General features: G+C 38.2%; 1 protein-coding gene across 1 annotated transcript in view; it reads right to left on the bottom strand.

The window, feature by feature from the left end:
- Window positions 1-14,147, bottom strand: part of ST8SIA1 (ST8 alpha-N-acetyl-neuraminide alpha-2,8-sialyltransferase 1) — a 147,108-nt gene that overhangs the window by 96,428 nt on the left and 36,533 nt on the right. The gene's annotated exons all lie outside the window — the stretch shown is intronic.

Raw genomic sequence — 14,147 nt, forward strand, 5'->3', positions numbered from 1 at the left:
AAAGTTCAATATGTGGCAGGTGTTCTCCTTATTGTTACACCGTCCCAGCCTCATTGTTGCCTTGAATCAACCTAGTCAGTAAGGCTGCAGCTGCAGAGGCCCCGTGGTGTGGGCAGGCCTCCTCAGCCCACGGGGATGGTGCTCTTCCCGCCACACTGTGCCTCCCTTTGCACCCTCTGAGATCTTGGTTGACTTTGCCTTCACGAAGGTTTTAAAGGAAAGGAGGACAGGAGAGAAGGGCTCAAGGTGGACAACGGGAGAAGAGCTCAGGAGGAAAGCTTGCCTCTTATCAAAGTTGCTGGAACGAGTGTCCCTTCTTGCTCCTATGCCATCCCTCCGTTTCTCATCAGCTGCCTCTCTCTTTCCTCTTTTTCTCCACCTTCATTCATTTTTATTGGTGTTTTGCCATTCAAAAGATGGCTTCAAGAGATGGCGAAGGTTGCCTTTCTTGTTTGTTGTTGTTGCTGTTGTCTTTGTTTTTTGAAACAGGGTCTCACTCTGTTGCCCAGGCTGGAGTGCAGTCACTGCAACCTCAAACTCCTGTGCTCAAGTGATCCCCCCACCTCAGCCTCCCGAATAGTCGGGACTACAGATATGTACCACCATGACCAGCTAAGGTAAACTTTTATACTGGACTGCATACATTTTGTCAAAAGTGCATCCTAGGCACATATTGAGTCAACAGAAAACACTGGACGTGGCTTAAGACTGTCTTTAAAAATGAGAATTATCATGAGCACGACGCTACTTTGCGGGAGAATAGACTAAAGTTTTAGTTCCTATCTCATGTCTGGTGATATCTCATATTTTTTAGTCCTTAGAGCAAACCTAAGAGATAATTAAGGGAATAGTCATTATTATTATTATTATTATCATTATTATTCCCAATTCTCATCTGAGGAAACAGGCTTAGAGTGGTTCCAGGACTTTCTCAGGCCACATGGGGCAGAGCAGGAAGCCAGGTCTGTGGAGTTCAGGCTTTCTCCTCTTTGCAGGCTACCTGCTCAGAAGCATTTTGATTCATCTGTATCTTTCTCTGTCCTAAAAAAAAAATGCTGTGTAAACACTGGCCAACTGCCTACTGTATACCAGGTGCCTTCACAGATATTTTTCTACTTAATTCTCTCGGTAACCCATGAGCTGGATGACTTTAAGATTCTTTTCTCAAGTAATTTATCTCAGGTCACATAGCTAGTGAAACGGCGGGGCAGGGCTTTGTTCCCAGGTCTTTGGACCTCATGTCAGGTGCTTATGTTCAACCAGACCATGGCTCTGGCCTCCAACCAAGCTGACCTTGCCATTCAGTGCAAAGTGCTACAGGAGGTTCAGAAGAAAAAATTATCACAGCCATATAATAACAACTTATGTTGCCTAGTACCTGGCAGCTTGCAAATTGCTTTCATATTTGTTTCCTCTTTGCATTCTCCAAATAGCCCTAAAAAGACAGGTTACATTATTCTGAATTTATGGACAGTGAAACAGACGCTGAGACTCAGAGACTTGTTTAAGTTCATTAGTTTAGCAAATGTTTCCTTAATCACTGATAAAATATGTATTAGATGATGTGGAATCAAATTTCCATCTCCTCCTACAGCATCACCATGCTAGGGCAGTCATACCTTTAGTGAGGGACACCAAATACCCCATAGAAAATAGAAAGTGCCACATATATAGAAATATTTTAAAATCCAAGAGGTATAGCAAATTCACAGTGACCATACCACTATTTGCAATATGAGTGGCTTTTCTATCATAAACTCTTAAACTTTTCTTTTCATCCAGAACACCTCACATCTTCCCTCTGCCGTGACCATCTCGAGAGGGTGGCTGAAAAGGTACCACAGTGTGGAAATGTGCATGCATATCCCCTGTGCATGAGTGGGGTCCACATTAGCTCACCAGCTACACTGGATATGGCAGAAGCAGCAAAAACAGGAATAGTACTAGTACTCTAGTACTACCAGCAGCAGTACTAATAATCATAGTCATATTAGAAGTAGTAGTAGTGATTTTTACTGAGTTCTTACCTAAAACTGTGCTAGGTTCTTGGGATATCAAATTGAATTTAAAACCAGAGCTTCCTTCTAAAAACATAATCAAGAAAAGGGGCAACTAAGAAGCAAGTGATTTCCTGTGTATGCAGGGAGATGTGACCAAAGCCACAGCAGAGATGTGCACAGATATCTGCAGTTGTTTAGAAAAAGGAGGACATCCAGAGTTTAAGTCACATCCAGAGTTTCAGGAAGGGTTTCCTGATCTGAGATTTTCAGCCCATTGTTTGTGATGTATAGAAATTATCAGATTAAATAATGGACTTCAGCTTCATCCAACCTTCAGGTAATCCTGAAGCAGAGCTATAAACCAGCTTTTGGAATTTTTAGCAAATTTGGCTCCTACCTCCTTTTTCTCTTTCTTTTCTTTCCTGTTTTTGTTTGTTGGTTGGTTTGTTTGTTTGTTTGTTTTGAGATGGAGTCTTGCTCTGTCACCCAGGCTGGAGTGCAGTGGTGCCATTTCAACTCACTGCAACTTCCACTTCCCGGTCCAAGTGATTCTCCTGCCTCAGCCTCCTGAGTAGCTGGTATTACAGGCACACGTCACTACACCTGGATAATTTTTTTTGTATTTTTAGTAGAGAGGAGATTTCACCATGTTGGTCAGGCTGGTCTTAAACTCCTGACCTCGTGATCCACACGCCTCAGCCTTCCAAAGTGCTGGGATTACAGGCGTGAGCCACCACGCCCAGCTCCCTACCTCTCTTTTCATGCTTTGCACTGATTATTTGCTTTTCTTTTGTGGCAGACAATAAAATCAGAGGATCAAAAAAGCAAAAGGAATTCCTTTCTCATATTCAAGTTCAAATTGCCAGATCATTAAGTTTCAGTTGTGTGTGAGTTGAGTACTGGAATTAACATCTAATTGCCTTTTATTTGAATTCAAGCTTCAGCAATAGTCATAGCTAATGATGCTATAGCTGCAGCATGAGGGTAAATACTTTTGAAGCCTGGGAGCCACTTGCTAGAACCTCATTCAAGTTCTCATTCCTCCTAAGGGAAGTCATAAGATCAATTAAGCCAAGAAGCCCTCATCTGTTGATTATGTCTAACGACCAGGAAGACAGATTCTGAGGAAACTTAACAAGGAAATAAGAGTGAAAATCCAACCAATCAATTAATAATGCCTAGAATCAGAATGAACCTTGTTATAACCCTTTCAGATGCCACGTTCAATATTTTGGTCACCAGACAGGAAGAAGGTTGGGAGCCTGCCACTCCAATGAGTGATACTTTGTGCTCCTTCCAAGGGATAACTGAATTTGAGACAGGAGGGGTGGCCAAGAATTCTACCTCAGTCTCAGTATTTGGCCAAAATCTACTGTTAAACTAGCTTTAGACTTAGCTTTGGGAAGGTTAAATAGTGAGATAGACAAACATCCAAATCAATGTCATTGCTGGCATCCCTGAACATGTATGTGACAAATGATCATGTGATCACAAATGTCTTCATATCTAATCAGGGTATCAATGTGAGCAGCACAAACAGGGAGCATCATCAGAGTTTATTGTTTGTACCCGAATACGCAATCTAAAATTCTTATATGCAATCTAGGGGTAAACAGTGACAATCTCTTTATGTGCTTTCTTTCTTTCTTTTTCTTTTTTTTTTTTTTTGAGGTGGAGTCTCGCCCTGTCACCTAGGCTGGAGTGCAGTGACGCGATCTCAGCTCACTGCAACTTCTGTCTCCTGGGTTCAAGTGATTCTCCTGCCTCAGCCTCCCAAGTAGCTGAGATTACAGGCACTTGCCACCATACCTGGATACTTTTTTGTATTTTTAGTAGAGATGGGGTTTCACTATGTTGTTCAGGCTGGTCTTGAACTCCTGACCTTGTAAGGGATCAGCCCGCCTCGGCCTCCCAAAGTGCTGAAATTAAGAGTGAGCCACCACTCTCAGCCCCTCTTTATATGCTTTCTATGTTGAAATTCTATCAGTCAGGTGAAGTGTAAATGAATATTTAATATTGCAAGAGGAAAATGATGAAATAATAAATTTATTATGAAAGCTGTTAAAATGCCACATCATTATTCTGCCAATGAATATTTATAAAATTTTAAATAATATAAGGCAGAAAATATTAAATAAGTCAGGTCTTCCTAGAATCATCTTACATACTGGAACACAAAACATTAGACAAAATAACCTTGAAGAACTATAATTAATTTTCAGTTATTTAATTCCATTTAGACAATGAGATTTTCAAGAAAAAAAAATCCTAAATTGGAACTTTTCACATCTTGTTATGAAGAACCAAAAGTTAAATGCTAAATCTGCCCTCAAAAAGTTCCATGGGGAATAAATACTCCAAAACCAGTATCATGAGAAATCATCTTTGATCCAATCACAATAGAGAATTCCTCATATCCCCCTTGCCTGCTTTATTCTTCTCTATAGCACTTAAAACTATTTATATGCTATATATTTAATTTATAGTCTTGTTTATTGTCTATATCTTTAAGGCCCAGAATGTAAACTCCATGAAGGGAGAGACTTCTGTCTTCTGTTTACTGTTGTATCCCCATTTCCTGAAATGCTGGCTAAGACATTAAAAAGGTGCTTAATAAATATTGACAACCTAGATGATCATCAACAGTGGATTGGATAAACAAAATGGGATACATATACAGGATGGAATATTATGCAGCCATAAAAAAGAAGAAAATCATATCCTTTGCAACATGCATGCAACTGGAGGCCACTGTCCCAGGTGAGTTAATGGAGGAACAGAAAACCAAATACTGCAAGTTCTCACTTATAAGTAGAAGCTAAACACTGGGTACACAGGGACATAAAGATGAGAATAATACACACTGGAGACTACTAGAAGGGGGAGAGAGAAGGCAAGAAAAGAACTGAAAAATGACCTGTTGCATACTATGCTCACTACCTGAATAATGGAATCATTTGTACCCCAAACCTCAGCATCGCACAATATACCCAAACCTGCATATCTACCCTTTGAATCTAAAAGTTGAAATTATAATAAATAAATAAACACTGATTGAATAAATAAATAACAAATAGGAAGAAAAAAGACAGTGTTAGAGAAAACAGAGAATCTCAATGTGCATTTTGCTTCCACAATCAAAATTCAAATTTAAAAAGTCAATTCCTTATAGTTTTCATCTGTGTTGTCTGTTTCAAGAGCAAGAAACAAACACTTGTCAAAATAATTGCTTTAGACTGGCAAACATTTTCAGTAGCAGAAGATCCCGGATTTGGGGTACTTGCTGAGCAGTGAATCCCAGTTCCTGCCACTGTGTGCTAAACGTTAGTCCAGTTAAAGTAGGCATGTGTGTAGGACTGCGGACACGCAGCACAGAGACCACAGGAATAATCCACCAGTGGATGGTGCTGAGAAATTATTTTTCCTTCATTTGACTATATTTGACTATATTGTCAAACTTCCCAATTTTGACTTGTAAAATGTTTAGTAATTTTTCAACTTTAATCTTGTCTCCCCACAGTTCTTTCTATTCTAGTGATATCTGACTTGGCAATTATTGATTTTAACATTTGGCTGTCAGCCAAAATGTGTATCTAATGCATTTCCTCCAGACAGCTAAATCAATAGTCCTTATTGTAAAGTGTCCTGAGCTGAGTTCCTAAAATTCCTTTTAGACTATGATATATTGACTCCTTCGGTTAATGTCACAGAGCCTCAGATTCATGACTGAAAGTGTGCCCTAGCCTCAACATCAGAGGATGGTTTTGAAATTGAGGTGATATATATAAATCACTTAGCACATTATATGGCCTCAGTAAGTAATTTCATTCTCCTTCTTAATAGTTAGAGACCATACAACTTTGTTTGCCTCACACAATAGTAGTTTATAACATTTTTCTGGCCATTATTTTTAACAGTTACTCCTTCTAGTCTCAAACATGCCCCTATTTGAGTGATAAATTATATGTTCATGATATAGAGTAGAAGCTGAAAGGTTAAGCAGCTAACAAAGGGGAGCTTTTCTTTAAGCGAAGAATCTGGTAGCCTAGACAGAAATGAGAGAAATTTCTTATTCTAAAAACTAAGTGGCAGATTTCACAGAGATCACGGAAGTAGAGTTTGGGCCAGCATATATTTGTTTTTTTCCTCTGACTTAAAGAAATCTGTCTGAAATAATCAATTTCGAAGTAGGTATTTTTTTTTTAAAACACTGTTGGTCACTGTTGACTGAGAGCCCATATTTTCTATATGATCTAGAGCAAGAACTGGCAGAAGCTGCTCTGAAGAATTTCAGTGAATGTTTATTTTCAGTCTCTCTGTTTATACCTACTGGTCTATGTAGCAAAGAGTCTAATACTGTGCTTTGAGAATTGAGCAGCAGGGTTTTTCTCATGGAGGGGGAATGGAAGCAAGTGGTGACAATACTGCCTCTGGAGCGAAGACAATACCTTTGCTCCAGGTATTGGGGCAACTGTATCGGTTCCCTGCAGTGACTTACATCATTGACCTAATAGGCCAAAATACACACTCTATATAGGGTAGAGATTTGTATTCATCTTATATTTCCATCAAAATCTCTTGAATTGTATGAAGGAGAAATACTTCCGTTAGATTATTGCTTTAAAATAATGTTTTCTACAGGTATAATACAAAGTCTTTCAAAGATTAATCTTCTGGATAATTTGCCAGAACTACAAACACAGAGAAAAACAGCTCTTATCCACTACTTAAGCCAGCAAGTAATCTTGTATTTAGCAGTATTTTATTCTTCATATTTGAAATGACTGCAAGATCAAGGAAATGTGTTCCAAAGAAAGGGAGATTAGTGCCATGTATAATTTGCATTTCTCTAGAACGGGCAGAGAAAATTGAAAGAAGGAACTTTTGAAACAAAAATATTCCAAGGATGATCTGTTTTTTCTAATACATATTTGTTTTGTGATTTATTGAACAAGTACACATAATTATTTGGATTAAAGAATATCAATGTTTCCAGGAAAGATTTCAATGAATGCTTATTTTCAATCTTTCTACTCAGGCTTACTGGTCTATACAGCTAGAAATATTCTAATATTATCCTTTGAGAACCACTTATTTGTTATTTTAGTAGCTGGAAGTGACTGGGCTAATTCAGACAGCACTTATTCAGTCAATCAACAAACATTTGCTGAGCAAATTCTATGTGCCTAGTGCTGTTCTAGGCACAGAGGATAAGGCAGTGAATAAACCAGGGGTTGGGGTAGAGGGACACCTTGCCCTCCTAATTCTGATGGAGAAATCGGAAAACAAAAATAAATAATTTACTTGGGTGAGTTGGGAAAGATGCAATTTTTAACAGGATGGCTACGTCAGTCCTCATCAGGTGACATTTGAGTAAAGACTTGAAGGAGGTGATCTGAGAGAATAGTATAGTGGAGTCAAAACTCTCTCTCTCTCCACTCATAGGGTCCTGGCTGCATCTGAGAATTAAATTGATACATGATAGACTGACAGGAGAAAAGTTTTAAAATTAATTTAATGTAAGTTTTACAGGATATGGAAGCCCTCATAAGAAAAGTAAGATTCAAAGACATGTCAAAACCTCTAAGCAGGCCAGGCACGATGGCTCACATCTGTATTCCCAGCACTTTAGGAGACCAAGGCAGGAAGAAAGCTTGAGCCCAGGAGTTTGGGATCAGCCTGGGCAACACGGTGAGGCTCTGATTCTACAAAAAAAAAGTTGTTAATTAGCCTGATGTGGCGGTGCAAGCCTGTGGTCCCAGCTATTTTGGAAGCTGTTTGGAGGATTGCTTGAGCCCACGAGTTTGAGGTTGCAGTGACCCATAATCACACTACTGCACTCCAGCCTGGGAGGACAAAGTGAGACCCTATTTCAGAGCAAACAAAAAGAACCTACACGATTTTGTATAAGTTTGAACAAAGAGACGCAATTGTGGAAAAGTAACTAAACTACGGCGGGACTGAAGGCAGGCAAGATTTATTTTAACAAAGTCTGCTTGTACAGAATTCTCTCTGCTATGACTCCCCATCAAAGAATGTTTCCTTTTTCCTGGCATAGGAAAGGCAGCTTTCACCTGGGAGTTTTTAATCTCCTGCCTTCAGGGAGAAAAAGAGAAGATTAGAATGTCCTTCTTGTATCTGCTGTTCTTCAAGTATCTTTAGCTTGAAGTCATCCCCGTGTGGTAGTGGCATGTTTTGGGGAGGCATAATCTGCTGTCCTTCAAAAGCATTCCAGGTAGAGCAAACACCAAGTGCAGAGGGCTTAAGGAAAAGTGTGCCTGGTATGCTGAAAGGCCATCAAGGAAACCAGCGAAGCTAGAACAAAGTGAGCATGGGACAGGACGGGTGTGTTGGGGGAGCAGCTCACACAATGTGCAATTTGGCTTCAATAGGATTGGGTGCATGTGGCACTTACTCTGAGTGTAAAGGAGAAGAATCTGCCCTCCCTTACAGATCCTCAAGAATAAATCCAACTCCAAAAGCACAGAAAGACATTTGAATTTGACTGAAAGTTGCAATAGAGGGTGTGGGGCCACTACACAGCAGAAGCTTCACAAAATCTTCCAGTGGATGTGTTTCTCTCCTGGACACATTTCTCACATTTCCTCTAAACAGCCCTGTCAAGCCACTCTCTCTCACTCTTATCTCTGTCCTATCCACAGCAATGTATCCCTCTATTAGACTCTCCAATTTTGATTTCCCTCATAATCATTTAACACCATGCTTAGATATGAGAAAACCCACTATACAAACCCTTTTTAAAAATGTTTTTCCTCCTTTGAAAAATGAAGGAACAGGAAAGACTAAGAAAATATTCTTGTTATACATGAATTCATATCTTTATGAATAAAATTCTATTAGTCTGTTAATGGCATCACAGAAAAACAGGGAAGTGGGTGTCTACCACATCTGGAGAGTGTGTTTCAGTGTTCTGAAGTTTAAAACACATGTCTGGAGAGATGCACTCAATTCAGTTCTGGAGGCTTGAGCAGGAGCATAGGGGTGGGCAGGTGCATCCACTCAGAGAGATGCAGTAATCACGCAGTCATCATGAGAACAGCTGAAAATATGGTCCAGATCAGAAGCACTAGTCCCCACATGAACCCATATACTCCACTGGGCTTTAAGACATGGGCCCAAGTAGCAGATGCTCCAAACTGCAGGCACTGACTTATAATTGAACCGCTTCTCCAATATACACGTTTACACAGCAGGTTGGGAAGCAGCAGGGATGTCTTTACCCAATCATGGCCCATGGTGCTCCTGAATAGCACTGGGGAGGCCAGACATTATACAATAGATACAGGAACTCCATCTGGAAACACTTCCTTTCTTGTTGTAATGACACCTAGGTCTGAGATTATCTCTGTGAAAGATAGGGAGAAGTTTGTCAAAGGCGAAGCAAATGAAGAGAAAAAAGATACAGAAAAAGCATTACGAATTTCTAAATTATACAGATTTTTTAAGTCAGGGAACTGAACCAGCAAACATTAAGATGATCAGGGAAGTGACATATTTCAGAGGGTAAGATCATGGAGTCAGCTCCGTGGACTCATCCCAGTTGCACTGCCTACTAGATTCAGGACTGGACAGTAGCATTTGTCCTGAAATTTTACCAGACCCTAATTGTCTCTTTCATGATTCATGGCAGACACTTCTGGTATTTCTATGAGTAAGATTCAAAATTATTTTATGAAAAAAAATTTGGCTTTGTGCTATGAGCCATTTTCACAGAATGGAATTCTGTGTAAACACAAGTCAAAGATTCTCAATTTTCTTCACAGAATATTAACTGTGCCACCTGCTTGTCTAAAACATATGGGTCTCTCTTTACTCAGCACAGAATATCAGCATTTCAGGTTGTCAACAACCTTTAACTGACTGTCATCCAGTTCCCATTAAAGAATGTGCTAGCTGAATCTTATTCTGGGAGCTAGAGTCTTCATATTTGTGAAATTATGAAATATATATTTGGTCTTCGACCCTGTTTCCTGGCATACAAATCTTAAAACTTTTAGAAACTCCAAAATGATGTCTTTTTGTATGCTAAGGAGTTGACTGGTGGCTAGAGGCCCCTAGATAGATTCATGAGAGGGGCTGATCATGTAAAAGCCCAAGGCAGGATTAGAAGTTTAGAACGTTAAGCCCCATCCCCCAACTTCTGAGGAGGAAAAGGTGGCTGAAGGTTAAGTTGATCACCAGTGGCCAATGGTTTAATCAATCATGTCTACATAATGGAGCCTCCATAAAAACCCAAAATGACAGTATTTGAATTGCTTCTGAATAGCTGAACACCTGGCGGTTCCTAGAGGGTGATGTGCTGGGTGAAGGCATGGAAGTTCCACACCCCTTCCTCCATATCTCACCACATGCATCTCTTCATCTGCATCCTTAGTAATATCCTGTATAATTAACAGTAAATGTGTTTCCCTGAGTTCTGTGAGCTGCTCTAGCAAATTTACCGAACCCAAAGAGGAGGTTGTAGAATCCCCAATTTATAGCCAGTCAGTCAGATGCAGTGGTAAAACAACCTGGGGCTTGCTACTGGCATCTAAGGTCGGGGCAATCTCGGGGACTGAGTCCTCATCCTATGGGATATGACTCTATTTCCAGGTAGACAGTGTTGAAATTGAATTGGAATACACCCAGCTAGATCCGCTGCAGAATCAATTGCTTGCTTGTTGGTAGGGAGTAAATCCCCATGCATTTGGTCACAGAAGTCTGTGTTGATTGTTGTTGAGTGAAAGAATAGAAAAAGCACTTCGAGTCTGTGCATGTTTTCTTCCTACCCTCAATATTCTTTCTCTATATCAAGTCAGACCATCAGCAAGTAAGCTATTTATATCACATAAAGGTAACCCTTTTTAAAAATCCACCCTATAGAAGCTCATAGACATGAACATAGCTATTTTCCAGGTCCAGTGTGTCAACTCAGCTCCTCACCAACATATGGTGAAAACAGTCAGGCAGGCACTGCCACCTCATCTACCCATCATCCCTCATCTTGTTGCTGTGTTCGCTGCATTTGTACTTAATATTTTTTGTGAATATCACTGTCCATCTTGATAGAAAAGTGCAGAGGTATTGAGAGAGTTGAAAGCAACAGTTAAGGAGATGCATAGGCTTAGAAATGAAAACAAAAGTAGAGATGTTTTTAAACTTGGAAGCATTGAGAAAGTAAAGGATACTACAGATGTAGATGGAATGAATCATTTAACAAAGAGTGAATAAAGAAGCAACAACTGGCAAAAGGGAAGGAAAATGAGAAATGAAATGAACATTTTTTTTTTTAAGTTTGCTGAGAAGATAAGCAGAGGCTGAAAACTAGAGACCAGGTAAACTTACTATGATATACTCAGTGCTTAGAGAGTAACAAGGCTGCATGTAACTGAGAGAAGTACAAAAATGTTTGAATGTATTCCTAAAGAAAAAGCATAGATTCAAATGCCTGTTAACTCATTGATAACTCAGGGTAATGGTAGGGTAGTATTCAAAAATTTAAAGGAGCAGATGTGCAAGTACTGCTGATGCACGTGTTTTCCTTCTATTCGAAGCCACTGTGAATCTGCACATAGAGGGAACAGTGCCTGCTAAGGAATCCTTCACAGCATTTGAGGAGATCATCCAGGAAATGTACTTACTTGCCTCCAATTCCTTCAATACAGACAAAAACTAACCATTTTGGGAAAATGTTACGTATTCAGCTATAAACCGAAAAGCAAAAGAACATGCTTTCAAAAGATACTTTGAAATTCTATTTTGAAATTCTCATAGTAGAGTATCTTCAAAGATTCTATTTAGTGGAAATGTAATAGAGAACACAAGATTAAAATCCTCTTGGTCATTTTAGACTTAAAAGCAACTTTTGGAACTGTAACCCATGTAAAAGTTGAGAGGTCTCTGAATCAACTAGCCATCCTATAGAAAAGCCTTCACCAAATTATAGTACTAAGTTACGATTTTATGCAGGATCCGTTTAAGAAACAACTACATCAAGAATATTGTTCAGCCTCCTGTAAAATTGAAGTTTAGGATAATGTCTATTATCTATCCTGGAATTACTAATTTGCATGTTAATTTCTTCCTTGAATTTAATGTCAGAAATTTTTTTCAAATATTTAAAAATATATGCTTCTACTTATCAACAATGAGAATTATTTTCACCCATTAAACATCCCTTTCATCTGGTCATCAGGAAGTTCAGAACTAAATATAGCACAGTTATAAGAGTATCTCATCCTCAATTCTGTGGGCTACTAACCCTCTCCTGTTTACTAGTGGTTGCTTTAAACATGTTAATGCAAAATACTAAATTTAAATACTGATAAAATTCATGAAAATTTTAATTTTACAAATTTATAATTTTTAAATGTTAACTTTAGAAGTTTTCAAAAATATAAATTAGAGAAATAGGCAAAAATATATAGAAGAGCTCTAATGAATGGACTTAAAGAATAAGACTGCTTAAATCAAATGCTTTATCAGCAAAAAAGGAAAGACTAGTCAAATGCTTTTTCAAGTATATATGACTTGAGTAAAATCTTTAATAAATAAGCTAGCTTTTAAATTATTAGTAATGCAATATTAGAAATGTCTTAAGAATTGCCAGCATACATTTTTATTTGCATTTATTGATCAAGCAATTTCATACTTATCCCTGCCAAATCCTATAGAGTGTCAAAATTGGCATAGGGTTTACAAAACTATAAACCCAGTCCAAAACAGAATGCTTGTATAATTTTCATAAATAAGACATTGATATTGGTTTAATGCAGAGAGCTACATCTTGAGTTATTTAGTAAAATTACTGTAACTTCTAATCTTGTAGCTTTAGGCAGTCTAGTCCACAGGCAGTAAGGAGGTTTGTTTTGGGAAAGGACTGTGATCATCTTTGTTTCAAAGCTAAACTATAAACTAAGTTCCTCCCAAAGTCCAGGAATGAACAAAGACAGCTTGGAAATTAGAACCAAGATGGAGTCAGTTAGGTCATACCTTTTTCACTGTCTCTGAGTTTTGCAACGGTGAGTTTCATAACTTTAAATGATGGCTATCATAATTTTCATAAATAATTTAGATAAACAATTAAAATAAAGAGGAAAATGTAATGGGATAAATACTTGTAGACAAACTTGTCATAATTTAGATTCTAAAGTTATATTAATTAATAGATATTTCATTATTTTGGTATTTTCCAATAAAAATATACTGTAGAAAAAAATCCTTTCTAAAAAAGTGTCCTTTTTACAGAGGTGAACAATTTTTATCTACTTCAAAGCTTATTTAAATGTCATATATAAAACACAATAAAAGGAACTAGAAAATAAGACAGATGTAAAAAATGTTACAGAAATAAAGAGGTATTTTTTGGTAAGAAAGCTTACAGAGAAATAATTTTAAATGAGAAGGAATGTTATGTGGTAAATGTAGTCCTAGAATAAAATGACTAGTTGTTTATGAAAGAGAGATGTTCAGGACAAACCAGAAAGTCTGAGCATGTCATGAATGGTCTGAGTAAGTCCAATAAAAGGATTATTGAAAAGTGTATAGAGTATAAATCCAATAAGATGATTTATTTAAAAAAAATTAAAAGTTTTCATATGATGAAGTTGTCTACAATTAAAGGGAAATTATTCTGGTCTTTCTAGAGATTGGGTTTGATGTAAAAGAACATTAATACACTAAAAAATTGATTAGAACAATAAAATTTTCTTAAGGGATTGATTTACTCTAAATAAATTATCCAACATTTTAATTTTTTTAACCCAAAGTTCAACTTTTATTGCATCTCACCATTTTCAGTTTTCTCTCCCCTTTGAAAACCCACAAAAAGGCTGGGTGTGGTGGCTCACACCTGTCATTCCAGCACTTTGGGAGGCCAAGGTGGAAGGATCACCTCAGGTTGAGAGTTCAAGATCAGCCTGACCAACACGGAGAAACCCCATCTGTACTAAAAATACAAAATTAGATGGGCTTGGTGTCATATGCCTTAATCCCAGCTACTCAGGAGGCAGAAGCAGGAGAATCACTTGAACCCAGGAGGCAGAGACTGCAGTGAGCTAGATCGCCATTGCACTCCAGCCTGAGCAACAAGAGCAGAACTCTATCTCAAAAAAAAAAAAAACAAAACAAAGCACACAAAATAGTAAC

This window comes from Aotus nancymaae, unplaced genomic scaffold, assembly GCF_030222135.1.
Source record: "Aotus nancymaae isolate 86718 unplaced genomic scaffold, 86718_ANA_hifiasm-v0.15.2.pri h1tg000016l, whole genome shotgun sequence".
Lineage (NCBI taxonomy): Eukaryota > Metazoa > Chordata > Mammalia > Primates > Aotidae > Aotus > Aotus nancymaae.